We start from the raw sequence: 14,167 nt of genomic DNA, 5'->3' as shown, positions 1-14,167 counted from the left end.
TGATCAAAACATCTAAGTACATGAAAAATGCCTTTGTTGGGTTTAGGTTTAATACAAAGCACATTTGGCAGAAGGAGGGAAAACACTTCTAAGAAAAAGTGCATTCTTGGAAGCCAAAGCTCAAGATCGATTAATGGTGAAGCAGATTGCAGCAAGTGGGTGTGGGGTGAAAAGAGATACGCTTTCCTTAGACCATCACTGCATTTTTTCTCTCTCAGTCTGCAAGGTTTAAAGGCCAACTTTCAGCAGGGTTATCTTCCATGTGATTTTGCCTTTTCTGTAGTGAAGTTTCCTGCAAATCTCTATAGTCTATAGACAATAACAGTATGTAACATTTAATAATATTATTGTTAACCCATAAAACAAGACATTCCATGAATGCTTATATTACATGGCCAACTGTGGTACCCCTAGTGAGCAAGATCAATTGTATAATTTTCCCAAGAGCATCTTTTTAAAAAGAATCCAAAACTTTGATTTGCAGTCCATCTGAATCAATAAGAGAGCATGGTAACATGATGCAGACAAATATATGCATATAGGCTTATATTGGATATATTTTTATTCAAATACTAATTAGAAAATACCAATGCAGTATATGTACTTTTTCCAGCAACTGTATGTTGTTGTGCACAGAATTTCAATTGCCACTCGAATTTGATTGATTACATTAAATTTGATTGATTACAATGAAATAAATTGATTCATTTTGAACCATCAGTGAGCTGAAGAGACTGACCACAAACAAAAATTGATTTTAGTATTCGAGTAATAACAGGAACAAGAACATATGATCTGATCTGACCATGAATAATTGAACAATTTTGGGTTTACCACTAATTTTTTCTGCTCACCATTTTGGTATACATCAATCATTGTTTTCATCTGTCAAAAGAATCAGGCTCAAGAACTGTGAAGGCATTTTTGATGCTGATCTGGCCTTTCTGTTCTTGAGTGTTACCAATTATTTGCACCTTAAAATACATTAAACCCAGTTTTTACATTTACACAGACATCTCTTATTTGCAAAGTTTATCAATGATACATTTACAGTGTTAAAATATTAAGACAGCATATGGCATGTATTATAATTCTCCCTGTGCACTTAAAAGTGGATCGACACTTAATAGTTGGAGTCTATCGGGTTAAAGAATTGTGCTAATTAGATTCATTTGGTGTAGTTAATAGATGGAACAAATATGTAACAGGACTTTTACTTTCTGAAGCCGGGGTGTCCACCTCTGCACAAAAATTGCGAAAACTAGGGAATTCTCAAGTGAACTTCTGTGGCAAATTTCTGTACATGATCTTCAGAAATCAATCAAGCAGGCACAGATTAAACAAGTGACACTAGAGTACTAAAGATGTGTTTTATGTACTCTATGCCCACCTAGATCCAGCATGTTTTTAAGAAAAAAGACTTTATTTGATGTACAGAAATTGCATTACATAAAATAAATGATTCTTATTTGTCTCCAAATTGACATGGCTAAATGTTGTAAGAGTTTTTTCTTACCCAAGGAAAGAGTTCCATGATTATCCATGTTACTTGTTATCCATAGTGGTCTTCCAAGTATTTTGGCCTTGCAAATTCAACAATCTCCTTTATTTATCACAAAATAATGAGCAAGCATGCAGGCAGCATGGTGGCTTAGTGGTTAGCACTGTCGCCTTGCACCTTGAAAAAGGTGGGTTTCCTCCCACAGTCCAAAGACATGCAGCTTGGACTAATTGGCATTCCCAAAGTGCCCGTTAGTGTGTGAATGTATGTATGTTTGTGTGCCCCTTTCCAGGGTAGTGTTGATTTCGTCAATGAAAAAATAATGACAAAAATTATTAGTTGATGACCTTTTTCCTACAGTACGACTAAGACGAGATGATTATGAGATAAAATGTCACGGATATCAATGAAAGGTGACAGTGATGAAATCAGCATGCAGTATTGTTGATGAAAAAAAGACAAGACTAAAATGTGGTTCAAAATAATAAAAACTAATAAAAACTGTCTGTATTTTCATCAACATTTAATTTTTGACACAATCCACAGCAATACAGTGTTCATTTATTATGGCACAAGCAGCAGTATTTCCCGGAGCACAGCGCTGCCTCTTTGTTGTAATTATGGTTTGTTATATGTGATGTATTTTATTTTATTTTATAGCTTAACCGTTAAAAATAGCAGATAAAATTAACATAAGTCCGGGGGGACCCCACCTAGTATAGGCTCCAGTTCCCCTGTAACCCTATATACAGGATAAAGTGGAATAAATGTAATGAGTAATGAGCAAACATTTCACATCTGGCCTCAAAATCACTTATCAGTCAGTTGTACAATTATTTTTGAATCTGTAAAAATGGAGGAATTATGTAAAAAGGGTTGTAACAGCTTATGCAATGTTTTTTTCCTTTTAAAACAATTGAAATAAACCAGAAAATATACCCTTCAATCACCTCTTAATTGCTTCATTTGAAATTCAATGTGGTGTTATACAGATGCATAAAATGAAAAACGTTTCATTGATATTAGTCTTAAATTAGACTTTGATTTTCTAAAGTCATCTTAAAACAATGTACTTAGTATCAGTACTAAGTAGTACATTGACCCAACTACAGTATATGACATCTAATATTATACAAATTGTATAATAATTATACAAATTATTAAATCTCTGTGGTCATGATTAAATGTTCCACAAAAAGTTTCTTTTTTCAGTTAAAGCCTATTAATCAGGGAAGTTTATTGTATACCTAATTGTGCAACAGAAATATTTGTTTTTCTGCACAAGAAACATGCTTTTTTTTTTTCATTACAAATCTTTCACTTCTGTTGACCCTGTTAAATGCCTGCTAAAAGCTAAGGGGGTGATGATGGTCATATTTTCTAAGCAATCAGGTCATCATCAAAAATACATTTGGAAATTAGTTTAGATTAGAGATTAGGTATAAACATTTTCAGCCTGATCTGTTGCTGAGAAACAACAAAATTAACTTCACCACATAGATGTCTATCACCACTAACTGTAAAGATCTTCAGAATGCTCTACTGAATGTAAGGGTTATTTTTCAAGGTTGCATGCAAATCAATGCCCCCAATCACTGATTGGGCTTCACCCCACTAGAACTCATTTATATGTAAAAGCTATATTGTAAATATTTAAAACATGTTTTAAATATTTGATAATGATAAGACTCTTCTGTGTATTTTCAAGCTAATTTTTATAAAGATTTACCAAAATCTTATGAATAGATTTCTAGGCCTCTCATACTACACAGACAGAGCCAAATGGCAGGGCTGACAGAATCAGGGGGAAATTAATTATGGTGGCATCATTGGGTAAATGTGAGTTGGCTGATTAACAGGAGAAGTCCAGTTTCATGTCTCCAGCACCTTTGATGCCTGGATCCCAATAATGTTGTAATTGTATATAAAAAATGAAAAAATGCTTTTTTAAAAGAATTTTTAGCTCACCTCAGAACCTTACAGCACTTCTTGATGGAACCAGAAACAATAGTAGGATACCTACTAATATAAAGTTTTTTCAGCCTTTGGATGAAAATAAACATCTTGCATTTGACCTATATATAAGAACGAATTTCTAAAATGCACAACTATAAACAATATATTTTGCGTTCTTTAAAGCAGTCCTTTTTAATCTGCTTCTTTTTGTTTGAATTAAGCAGGTTTTGTATGGTGTTAGGTTTACCTTTGTAATTCAATAAGAATGCTTTAAATATGATAGCCATTTCCACACAAAATGCCATCTTACCTGTGAGGTTTTTCTTTTGTGATTTGTCTTGGCAGCCCTACTATGAAGCCTGTACTTGAATGTATGACTGTAGATTAAATCCATAGGTTAGATGTCTTTTATAGAATGTTAATCATCTCACCTCACCTTGTCAGGTTGAAGACACTTTTAAATACTTTTAATTCTTTTTAGCATAATTTTTATGTTTTAGCAAGATAACAACTCTCATTGCAGAAAAATGGTCACTATATATGGCAGGTTAATTACAATAATAATTTTATTTAAACACGGCCTTGATATTCCTTAAAGGTGCCTGTGTAAATGTTGAAATGGCCAGGCTGGTTATATGTTTTTTAGCATGCATTTTGTTTTGACATCAAAATATGAATGAGACGTTTGATCATTTCACCCACCAGCTTTCATTTTCTGATTTTACATCTGGATTAAACAGCTTATAATATGGCACTAATTTTTTTAAGTGATTAAAAAGAATGTGACTGATAGGGGCCTTCGAGGAGCGCAGTGGTAAAGTGCTCGCCCCGGGTGATGCTGTTTTCCTCTCACAGCCGGAGGCACAGAGAGAGCTGATTGGCCGAGCTCTCTCAGGGGGGCGGGATGAGAGGTACTTCCGCTCCCACATTAATCACGGCTCTACAGCCAATCAGGGGCATTTGTGAGCTCGCGCACGTGGAAAAAGCAGCTAGCGCCTAACGGTGCGTGAGCGAGCAGTTCGAAAAGATGCGGTCGGCTGACGTCACGCGGTTCAGAGGAAACACGTGATAGTCTTCGCCCTTCCGGCTGAATGGTAGTAATAGCCTTAATGTGGGAGCCCCCTAGTGACGGGGAGGAATTGGCCACGACTAAATTAGGGGAGAAAATTGGAAAAAAAAAAAAAAAAAAAAAAATATATATATATATATATATATTATATACAGTGGTGTGAAAAACTATTTGCCCCCTTCCTGATTTATTATTCTTTTGCATGTTTGTCACACAAAATGTTTCTGATCATCAAACACATTTAACTATTAGTCAAAGATAATATAATTGAACAAAAAATGCAGTTTTTAAATTATGGTTTTTATTATTTAGGGAGAAAAAAAATCCAAACCTACATGGCCCTGTGTGAAAAAGTGATTGCCCCCCTTGTTAAAAAATAACTTAACTGTGGTTTATCACACATAAGTTCAATTTCTGTAGTCACCCCCAGGCCTGATTACTGCCACACCTGTTTCAGTCAAGAAATCACTTAAATAGGAGCTACCTGACACAGAGAAGTAGACCAAAAGCACCTCAAAAGCTAGACATCATGCCAAGATCCAAAGAAATTCAGGAACAAATGAGAACAAAAGTAATTGAGATCTATCAGTCTGGTAAAGGTTATAAAGCCATTTCTAAAGCTTTGGGACTCCAGCGAACCACAGTGAGAGCCATTATCCACAAATGGCAAAAACATGGAACAGTGGTGAACCTTCCCAGGAGTGGCCAGCCGACCAAAATTACCCCAAGAGCGCAGAGACAACTCATCCGAGAGGCCACAAAAGACCCCAGGACAACATCTAAAGAACTGCAGGCCTCACTTGCCTCAATTAAGGTCAGTGTTCACGACTCCACCATAAGAAAGAGACTGGGCAAAAACGGCCTGCATGGCAGATTTCCAAGGCGCAAACCACTTAAGCAAAAAGAACATTAAGGCTCGTCTCAATTTTGCTAAAAAACATCTCAATGATTGCCAAGACTTTTGGGAAAATACCTTGTGGACCGACGAGACAAAAGTTGAACTTTTTGGAAGGTGCGTGTCCCGTTACATCTGGCGTAAAAGTAACACAGCATTTCAGAAAAAGAACATCATACCAACAGTAAAATATGGTGGTGGTAGTGTGATGGTCTGGGGTTGTTTTGCTGCTTCAGGACCTGGAAGGCTTGCTGTGATAGATGGAACCATGAATTCTACTGTCTACCAAAAAATCCTGAAGGAGAATGTCCGGCCATCTGTTCGTCAACTCAAGCTGAAGCGATCTTGGGTGCTGCAGCAGGACAATGACCCATAACACACCAGCAAATCCACCTCTGAATGGCTGGAGAAAAACAAAATGAAGACTTTGGAGTGGCCTAGTCAAAGTCCTGACCTGAATCCTATTAAGATGTTGTGGCATGACCTTAAAAAGGCGATTCATGCTAGAAAACCCTCAAATAAAGCTGAATTACAACAATTCTGCAAAGATGAGTGGGCCAAAATTCCTCCAGAGCGCTGTAAAAGACTTGTTGCAAGTTATCGCAAACACTTGATTGCAGTTATTGCTGCTAAGGATGGCCCAACCAGTTATTAGGTTCAGGGGGCAATTACTTTTTCACACAGGGCCATGTAGGTTTGGATTTTTTTTTCTCCCTAAATAATAAAAACCATCATTTAAAAACTGCATTTTGTGTTTACTTGTGTTATCTTTGACTAATAGTTAAATGTGTTTGATGATCAGAAACATTTTGTGTGACAAACATGCAAAAGAATAAGAAATCAGGAAGGGGGCAAATAGTTTTTCACACCACTGTATATATATATATATATATATATATATATATATATATAAAAAGATTGTGACTGTTGCTCTGGTGGGTCCTGTTTAATTGATTGTTCAAACAACAAATAATTCTAAATGTAGACGTTTAGAATTATGAAGACATTTGTTGTTAAAAAAGGATAGACCAACGTGAAGCCCAGAAAGCTGTCCATGGGAAAAAAGCAAAGCATTTAAGCTGAGAAAAAAGGGAGAAAAATTTAATGAAGCCTTTGCATAAGTACTGGAGATAATGAGATAATACAAAAAAAAAATCTTCTGAAAAAGTAAGGAAATACTGGGGTCCGTTCTTTGTAAGTCGCTAAATCACTTAGCTGGATTTAATTGTTGTGAATTTGTCCCAATCTTGGATTGTTTCGTTCTTCGATGCGCTTCTCGCATTTCTTGTCATAGCAACATATCCGTAAGCTTGAACCTGCTCGGGAGCAGGTTTATTTAATGTAAACAGGTTTAAGCCTGCGCTCCTGTCGGGTTATGATTGGTTGAAATGGCGAGGTTACATCTGATTGGTTAAAGATCATGACTGACTCACGTGGAAAAAGAAAAGTATATGCCCTCTGCCATGGACTCCCCCCCACCCACACACATATCATATCATATATGAACATAAATTCATAGGTTTAGTATTATCAAATATGATATTACTATTATAATAAACCCTAGGCACGAGACAGCCGTCAAGACCATTAATACAAATTCTTGAATAATGATAAATTGGACGAAACTAATTTTATTATAAAATAAACAATATAAAAGTATACATAATATTTCAATTTTTTCATGTACAACATATTTATTTCATATTGCTTATTTTATTGTCTCATGTAATTTGTAATTTGTAAACCATTAACTTATGAATTTATGTTCTAATATATTATTTGATAATGATTATGTAAGGGGGGCAATCCATGGCAGGGGGGCATTTCAGCGCATACCACGTGTTACAAAAAAAATTGAGCCGCTCTTTTTCCATTTCGTCAACCAATCGGAGGGCTTGTGATCAGTGTTTCTACTGTCGATGCATATCACCTTTTAAACCAACGCACGAGTGCGCAATAATCCTAGACAACTCAATCCAGCTATACTAATCATCAACAACAGGTGTGCTCGAAGAACCGAATTAGCCAGATCGTAATTAGCACGATGATCTCATCTTAGATGTGTCAATTCATCTCGGATGTGTCAAGCGACGTACGAAGAACGGACCCCTAGTCTGCTAAAAACTGGACACCAAACAGGTTGCCAAGGTAAACAACAGTAGTGAATGACAAAGGGCTTGTGAGAGCTGTGAAGAAACCTCCATAGGGCATTGTTTAAAGCATAGCAACTTACCATTCAAAGACAACTTTCACAGCAGAAATATATGCACCATATAGCAAGGTGCAAACTCATCCCCAGGTTAGAATTTGCGAAGAAATGCGAAGATAAATTTTCGAACAATTAACCTGCACCAATGTGATGAAAAGTGTGGAAGAAAAAAATCTGCTCATGATCCAAAATTAGTTCATCAGTCCAGTATGGTAAAAGTTGAGTTCTGGCTTTGGCTGGAATTCTGGAACATGATGTCATCATGTTAATAGCGGCAGAATGAAGTCAGAAGTGTACAGAAACTTTCTGTTTGCCAATGTAAAGAAAAGTGCATGAAGTATTTTTCGGGGGGGAGGAACTACATCACGCAGCAAGACAATGACCCATCTCTAACTAGGGGGGTTGTAGGGCGTGTAAATAGCTGATAGCTGCTGTCTGGCTAGTCTTATCATGGTGCAAACAGACAATCTGCTTTATATATTTTTCTTTACAGCTGGTTGTCATGGTTTCCCCACTTCTTAGTACTGTCCCTGTCTTTATGTGCATGACCTTTCTTAATGTATGGTATGAATATACACAAATAATTGTGACACTTATCACATATGCTTTGATTTCTTTACTTAGCACTTACACAGTATTTTAAAACAGACATCTTAATTTTACTCCCCGCTACAAGTTATTGATTAAAACACTCAACCATGTTTCCTAAGGTTTAAGGGATATGCATCACTTTAACCAGACCAAGGACCAGGTAGGGCTAGAAAAGCTTTTTTATGACTGTTTGCTGGAAACCTTAATTTAATGGTAGCAACAGAAATAGAAAATGTAAATATCCAGTAAAAGAGATTAATCAGGTATGGACACGGAGAAAAAAAAAATCAATACCTTTGTGACAGCTCTCAAGTTAAACTAATTTGGGGTGGTTGCTATGGTGTTGTTATATGCAGCCGACAAAATTATGCACATCTGCTCCCGTTTTAATTGATGCTCTGACTTATTTGAAGATTTTTTTTCTCTCACGTAACTAAAAAAAACTATATTTGACAGAAACACAAAACAAAGATAATATTGGACAATGGGAAAAAAAGACAAATGACATTTCCCTTTGTTTGTTATTATAGTTTATCCATAATTTTTTTTCACAGGAACCAGAAACCTACAGTCCCTATGTACCAAACAACCTTCTCAGATCAATTACTGTCCCATATGCAACATGTTAAAATGTCCAGACTGTATATTAATTTTCATGTGTGGATGCTATTAGCTGAAGGTGAGGAACTTTACAGCACAAAGGGTTGTGAAATCCATAGGCCTTTAGGACCCAGCAGCAGACAAGAATCCAATAAATTCCGTTCAGCCATGCTTTAGGGTTCTCACGCACAAAGCCCTTCCCCCAAATCTTCTGCTTTTCCCCCCACTGCGCTGCAAAACCCCCAGATGAATCAATACTTCTAAGCCAAATATTAAGCCAGCAATTCAAACAGCTTATGATTTACACAAGCATGCTACAATCACACTGTTTACAGCCCAATGAATGATTAATGATGTGTAATGAAAACAGTGACTAACAAAAATGGTGTAAAGCATTTTTTTTTTGGTGTGTAGACAACATGCAAAGAAACAATAATAGCATTGTAGGAACCCATTTATGGTTAAACATACATAACTATAGTCAGAAGTACAGGCCTAGGCTATTATGGTGCAATTCACCCTGTAAATAATATTGTAAACCCTGCATTCACACTAGCAGGAAAGCTATCTACTGTATATGTTTATAACAAAGCTGCAATACTAGTTAGTAACAGTTCAGTAATAATAGAAGTGACAAAACCAAATTAGTGATTCCAGTGAAATAGGAAACTTGCATTCAGACACTTATTCAAGCCAGAATCAGAAGAATGCCGTCTTAGTTATAATGCATAGAGTGTTTGTACAAGTAGCACACTCGCCCAACCAATGCTATGACAAGCCTTTTTTTATTTTGTTCTCTCACAGCTTTAAGTCCTACCCCGCATTTAACTCATAAACAAAAGCTTTTTGTGGTCAGAGTTCACTTATAATTTCCAGGATTTAATTACAAAAGTAAAATAATGAAGATAGATAGATAGATAGATAGATAGATATGTATACACACAATGATAATTGCATTACAGAAATTGACATCTGTATTAATAGGTCAGGTTTTGAAAAATAAAACCATTACATTTGTTCTCTCCATAGTATATTCATGCCATATAGTATATTCTAATCTTTGCCATGGCAAATATTTGCCATCAATGTTGCTTAGCAACCAAACCTTACAAAGCAACCAAAGACTAGAGAGTGGCAGAATTGTTTATTTAGAAAAGAATTAATTTAGAAAATGCAATTATTTATTAAAAACTGGATTATATATTTTTTTATATATCATATTATTTGGGTAATGGTCTGTATTCAGTAGTGAAGTACTGTGCTACTGCGCACACAAGTCCTTTTAAGGTTTTTTAATTTCCAATGTTTTTTCCATATTCGTTATTGACCATATCTGCCATTTTTACTGCAATTACTAAGTACTAAGAGGCCAAAATGATGTTCAAAGTGTGTGATAAGAACACACTTTCCATGGCTCCTGCTTAGTTGTTCAGCAAAATGCTCCACTAGATGTCTTAGATGTCTCTTAGTGTCTTAGTTTACACTAGAATATCTTTTTCTTCGCACCTTCTAGTAATGCACTTTGGAGGATTCCTGAAATATGCAAAACCTGAAACACTTTTCAAACTATTTTAAGATGAAACATGGTCGACTGAACTTACATTATCAAAGAAAAATCTAAATCTTGATTCTTGTAATGAAAAACCCCTAGTGTATTGACTTAGGAGAAAGCATTCACAGTACCTTAAATATCAAACTAAATAAGCCTTAAGCAAGCCATTACTAAGCATTTATATTTTAAAAATTTTGGGTCCCTTCCTGTACAATTTTTTAATGACCATCTTTAAACAAAACTAAACTATATTTTAGTTATGAAACAGCTCAGCAGTTTTACTTTTGTACTAGTTACTACATGATGAGAACTGGATTAGCTGATGTAGGTTTCAAAATATTTGTATGTCTCCTCAGTGACAAAACTTTGTCAGGATGTACTTGGAGTTAGCATTAGAGGAAGAAGGTGCGAAACAGAGTTCTTTTTCTACCCAGAGATTGACAACACATGGCAATACGAAGGTACAGTGGAACCTCGGATTACGAGTAATGCGGTTTACGAGTGTTTCGCAAGACGAGCAACAATTTTTAATAATTTTTGACTTGAAAAACAAGCATTGTCTTAGTTTACGAGCACTGAGTATCATGTTTCACGCATTAACGGAGAGACCATTTTTAAAACCGTTTAAAAATTAGCAAGGAACATTCCTAGTCACACTCAGGTGAGCGCATACTATCAGGATCACTGCTGTAAGTAAAACAACAACAAAAAACAAATTAAACAGCTCCTCACCTTTGAAAACAATCGCGACAGAGAGAAGTTTGTGTGTTTATTTGGCAACCTGAGAGGAGAAGAGCTGTAAAGCCGAGACGTATCGTCTCCCCTGCTGGGTCTTAGTGCCTGCAGTGTTTTTGAGTGAGCGTGTGTGTTTGTGTCTGTGTAAGGCAGAGAGTTTGTGTGTTTGTTTGGCAACCCTTCAGCCTCCCTCCTCTCAGGTTGCCAAATAAACACACAAACTTCTATCTGTCGCGTTTGTTTTTAAAGGTAAGGAGCTGTTTATTTTTTTTTGTTGTTGTTCTTGTTGTTGTTTTACTTACAGCAGTGATCCTGTTAGTATGCGTTCACGTGAGTGTAACTAGGAATGTTCCTTGCTAATTTTTAAACGGTTTTAAAAACGGTCTATCCGTTAATGTGTGCGTGTGTGTGTGCGTGCACATTTTACACACATACACCCTGCGTGCACAAACGAAAACCCTTATCTGTCGGGATTTATTTTTACATTTTTTTAAGGTAAAGTACAGGTTAATTTGTTTTATTTTTACTTTATATTTTGTATTGATTATATATATGTATGTATTTTTTTGGGCTGTAGAACAAATAATTTAAGTTTCCATTATTTCCTATGGGTAAATAAAATTTGGTTTACGAGTGTTTTGGAATACGAGCCCGCTCCTGGAACGAATTAAGCTCGTAATCCGAGGTTCCACTGTACTTTTTGCCTTAAACGTCGAAAAAGACGTTGAGCATGTATGCACGAGCTGTTGCCCTGCCTCGCCTTTTTCAGTCATGGACATGAGCTCTTCCGCTGTGAAAACTGTTGCTGCGTCTCAAGGTCTAACCCATACACCCATACATTTCATTACTGGTAATAATCCTCGACATGAAGGTTGGTTCACCCTGGCACGCTGACAGAGTTCTTGGCAGACTTCGATACAATATTCCTTTGCTCCTGGGTTACCAACCTGGGGATTACCTTGGCAGCAAAACTGTGGATGCTCAAATCACATTAAGGATAGCCTGGATGTTCCAAATGACACACTGACAATGGCAGCAATGTTGTGGATTGTCCTCCAACAATCATCATGCCTATGTTGCCAGGTGGTTTTGAAGTTCTGGGGGGTTGAGCTCGTTTAATGGTGTTTCCAGTGAAGTTCTTCCATTTTTGAAGTGTGAATGCCACTGAAAATACCTTGAACAAATAGTGAAAGCATCGTCATAAACTGGCCAAATTATGTCAAACATCTCTGTGGCATTTTTGCCTAGTTTCACTCATAATTTCCACAATGAAATCGCAGGCTGGGTAATGCACGTGGTCAGAATAGCACCAGTTGCACAGCTCCTGATGTACACAGGACATGTCTTTTGGCACAATGACTTATGAAGTTTGGTGCTCCCTGTGACTGCTTGCAGCTTTCTGTCGTTATCTTATGAACTAGTCTTAAACTTTTTGATACCACCTCATATTGTGGACTTTTTATATAATGAAAATTACTATACTCTGTGAGAGGTATTCAAGTCAAACCAGGACTTTTGATTGTGCAGAATAACAGAACAGTTATGAAAGTAAAAACAACCTTTATTCTTCTATATAGTCTAGTGCTTGGATGCCATCAAGGTAGGTTTTCTTAGGACAAAAATCAAATGTTTGATGAGTTTTGCTACCCAATGGAACTCCTTGGTTAGAAGTAATTTCCAAACTAATGGAGGAAGCATGAGCATCTGTACAAACACCTGGATGCTAATATGCAGCCGCTAAACACTAGGGTAAGGTTACTAGGTGCACAGATTAAGAAGACCTGTGCACCTAGTACTACATGCATTTATCTTATCTAATCTTTTGTGAGCAGTGCAATGTATAAAATCACACAAATAATGACTAGCAGGTTTGCTGTAAATTGTTTACGTTAGCCATTAGAATAGGAAAAAGAATTTATGTCCGATTTTGAGTGTTGCATAAAAGTTTGTGCCATAAATTGTGATTTTCAATAACTGCACATCACCTGGGATTATCAAATGGTGTGAAGGGAGGAGAAAAAAAAATTTTTGTTGATGAGTGGTCGTCAAGGAACAGCCTGACTGGTTCAACCTGACAGAAGGCTACAGCAGAGGAGCAGACTGGCTACAAAAGCAGACCACAATAATAGGTTTAACTTCTATAAAAAAAAAAAATTGAGGCTCCAGGGGGTACAGGTTCACAAAAACAGGACAGTTAGGTACTGGAAAGTCATAGCCTGGTCTGATGAAACAATTTCCTGGGGTATAAAAATCTGCAGGAGTAGTCATGTTCCAGAATCTCAAAGGAAATTTCCCAACATTTTGAGGATTCAGTATTTAAAACCAGCACAGATTATACCGATTTATCCAGAAAAGAGGAAAAATTTAACTTTGATGGATGAACAACCTTTTGTCCAAAAGTTTCAACTGAACGAAAAGACATGGAATTCTGTTCGTTGCTCCTGATCCAATCAGCACCCAAGTTTTTTTTTTTTTTTTTAGGAACAGGTTTTACGGTGAATGACCTGACACGCAAGCCTCACCTTATCCATTTTTTTTGTCCCATTAAGGTTTGAGACCAGCACTGCATCCAGTGGGTGGGTTCTGGAAACTGAGCCCTCCACATGGCAGATGAGAAACCTTCCACTAAGTCACTGATGCCCCAAAAGACAACTACAAAGTGAAACTTGATAAGAGTTGGAGATACCACATAACAGTATGTATGGGAATACAGTGGTGTGAAAAACTATTTGCCCCCTTCCTGATTTCTTATTCTTTTACATGTTTGTCACACAAAATGTTTCTGATCATCAAACACATTTAACTATTAGTCAAAGATAACACAAGTAAACACAAAATGCAGTTTTTAAATGATGGTTTTTATTATTTAGGGTGAAAAAAAATCCAAACCTACATGGCCCTGTGTGAAAAAGTAATTGCCCCCTGAACCCAATAACTGGTTGGGCCACCCTTAGCAGCAATAACTGCAATCAAGCGTTTGCGATAACTTGCAACAAGTCTTTTACAACGCTCTGGAGGAATTTTGGCCCACTCATCATTGCAAAATTGTTGTAATTCAG

This window comes from Clarias gariepinus, chromosome 23 (assembly GCF_024256425.1).
Source record: "Clarias gariepinus isolate MV-2021 ecotype Netherlands chromosome 23, CGAR_prim_01v2, whole genome shotgun sequence".
NCBI lineage: Eukaryota > Metazoa > Chordata > Actinopteri > Siluriformes > Clariidae > Clarias > Clarias gariepinus.
The sequence above is the reverse complement of the archived record's forward strand: the minus strand, read 5'-3'. Positions refer to the sequence as shown.